We start from the raw sequence: 2,807 nt of genomic DNA, 5'->3' as shown, positions 1-2,807 counted from the left end.
GTGTCTTTTAGAACCCAGGGTGATGTAGTAAACCAGCTGTGCATTAGATAATATAATGTATGTGGGAATGAAGTTTCCCAAACTCTTAATGGATTATTTATGGTGCCTGCTAGGTACAGAGGACAGTTTAACTCATTTAACCAAGAGGCTTTTTCCCTGACTAGAAGATTTATTTTTAACACCTTTAAAAAGGGTGAAAATGGGTTTCTAGATACTAATATCAAAATCACAATAGCCCACAGCAAGGGATATAAAGATTTCTTCTTGAAGTTTATTGCCACTAAGAAAATATTAAAAGTTTACCAAAGTTAATTCGTTAAAGAAATACAATGAATAAATAACACAGTGATTCTTAGAGGAGAAAAAAAGGAAACACTGTTTTGTTTTGGTTTGTTTTTTTTTGTAGTTAAAATGTTTTCTGCTTTTTTTTTTTTTTTTTTTTTCAGGCAGCTGGTAAGATGGTGGGCATTGAGACTGAGTGTGTCTACCGAGAACAGCCAACCATCTTTCAAAATAAGAGAAGGGTCCTGCTTGGAGAAACTGGCAAGAAGCTCCTGTGATACTACAAAACATTGGTCTGGGCTTGAAGATGCTCAAGGAGGCCATGGAGGGCACCCATATTAACAAGAAATCCCCCTTTACTGGTAATGTCTCCATCTGAGGGCAGATTCTGTCTGGTGTGGTGACCAAGATGAAGATGCAGAAGACCACTGTCATTCATGGAGACTACTTCCACTATATCTGAAAGTACAACCACTTTGAGAAACACCACAAGAACATGTCCATGCACGTGCTCCCTGCTTCAGGGATGTCCAGATTGCTTCAGGGATTGCCACAGTCGCAAGTGCTGGCCCTTGAGCAAGACTGCACTTCAATGTTCTCAAAGTCATGAAGGACGCTGGCACCAAGAAGTGATTCCAGAAGTTCTGAGACAAGGCATCTGCCCACACCCCCAAAGAAAATAAAGTCATTTTCCCAATTAAAAAAAAAAAAAGTTTTCCAAATGAAGCACTTCTGATAGATTTGAGAGTTTCCAAAAGACATCCCCAACTTCCATTCTCTGACAGAAAATGGTTTCTGTGTTTAGTATTTCATTGTATTCCATAATTTGGAAGGCATAGAGGGGTATAATATAAGTATGGTATAGTATGGAGGTAAATCTCTGCATGTAGGTAGTATTAGAGCTATAAATTAAAATTTCAATGTGGTCTTCTTGGTTTTCTTTCCAGCTAGCATATTCCACTGGCTGCACATAAATTAGCCCCAAATCGCTGCCTAATTAATAATCTCCACATTGCATCTATTCAATTACAGATGGTAACAGTATATAAAATGTAAAACATTTGATAAGTTATTTTCAAGTACACTGAATAATACAAATATTCTCATACTTGTAGTGAGTGATTACTGATGCCAGAAGAAAAACAAACGCATGTCCATCATTTAATCAAGAGTTCCAGAGCAGTACTTTAATTTTTCACGACTTATTAACAAAGACTATGTTATTTAGTGTGCACTATTGGTTTTCAATATTGAAAAAATATTACAATTAGCTTCTATATTTGCTATAGTTAAGCGTAAGTATAAGGTGTATAAGGAGTCTACTGAAGTTTTCCCCAACTAACACATTTGAGCCATTATCCTGAATTCTCAATACCAGTCTTTTAGAAAAGAAAAGAGGACTATCTATTAAAGTAAGTGAAGGAAAAAACCATAGCAAAAAAAAAAAAAAAAAAAAAAAAAAAAAAAAAACCAAAAAAAAAAAAAAAGAGGAAAGAAAGATTTTCTATTTTCTCACTCTTTTTGTCATCAGAATATGTTGCAGCACTATTCTATGATTTTGTTTGTTAACTTTGTCCCTGTAGTGTATATCAGTTTGATCGTCCCCAAACATTCCCCTCTACTTACAGTTTGGTGGGGTCAGTCTCTGCTTACAGATGTAGGTGGGGCCAATAATAGTACTTATCAATCTGGCCAAATGTTAGTATAGGAATAATTATATGATCCAAGTTAGGGCAAGTAGAGTCTCTCTGTGGGATTTTTCTAAGCAGGACTAGCAAGAAGAATTCTCTCTTCTCTATGAGCATCAAGTACTAAGTGTATTTCCAAGAATTTCCTTGGTACCAAGTCTTTTACCATGTGAGAGAACCCAGGAAGCTTATGTGGAGTGGAATGAGTCTTAGAGGATCAAACCCTCAGGTCCAATCTATAAAGTTTCTGAGATGCACTGTTCCTATAGTCCTTCATTTAATTCTAGGAGATATTCTATATCCTTCCAATCCACCCCAGGTTTAGCTTTAACTATGTTGATTTGGATTTCCTTCACTTGAAACTGAAAATTTCTGCCTTAATTTGCACGTCCAAAAGAGAATGTCAAAGGATACTGTAGCTTGTTCATTTTATAAACCTCTTTCCTCTGCTCCTCAGTGATTCATCTCTACTAAATCTTACATTGAAATTGGGGATCTCCATTTCATGGGCTTATTTATACCTATAATGTGGGTGTTACTGGGATTCCCCATTTACCTTCATCAGCCTCTGCTATTCAATGATGTGTAATGTGTGTGGTGTGTGTGTGTGTGTGTGTGTGTGTGTGCGCGCGCACGTTTACTGGTTTACTGGATCCTTCAAGGAGACCCAGGAGGATTAGCTTTCGCATTGCTCCCATAGAGTTACAGAAATTTTCCATGTATCGTCTCATGTTCAATTTCCAAATCCATATGATAATCACTTACCCTTTTCCCTGGTAAAGCTCCTAAATTCTTTTGCAATTAAGTTGCAATGTTTAACGTACAAAGAAAATTGAG

General features: G+C 36.6%; 1 pseudogene; it reads left to right on the top strand.

Moving 5' to 3' along the window:
* Positions 1–458: 458 nt before the first annotated feature.
* Positions 459–930, top strand: LOC113248857 (40S ribosomal protein S11-like; annotated as a pseudogene).
* The last annotated feature ends 1,877 nt before the right edge of the window (positions 931–2,807 follow it).

Source organism: Ursus arctos, unplaced genomic scaffold, assembly GCF_023065955.2.
Source record: "Ursus arctos isolate Adak ecotype North America unplaced genomic scaffold, UrsArc2.0 scaffold_1, whole genome shotgun sequence".
Taxonomy (NCBI): Eukaryota; Metazoa; Chordata; class Mammalia; order Carnivora; family Ursidae; genus Ursus; species Ursus arctos.
This window is presented reverse-complemented; position numbering and strand designations above follow the sequence as displayed.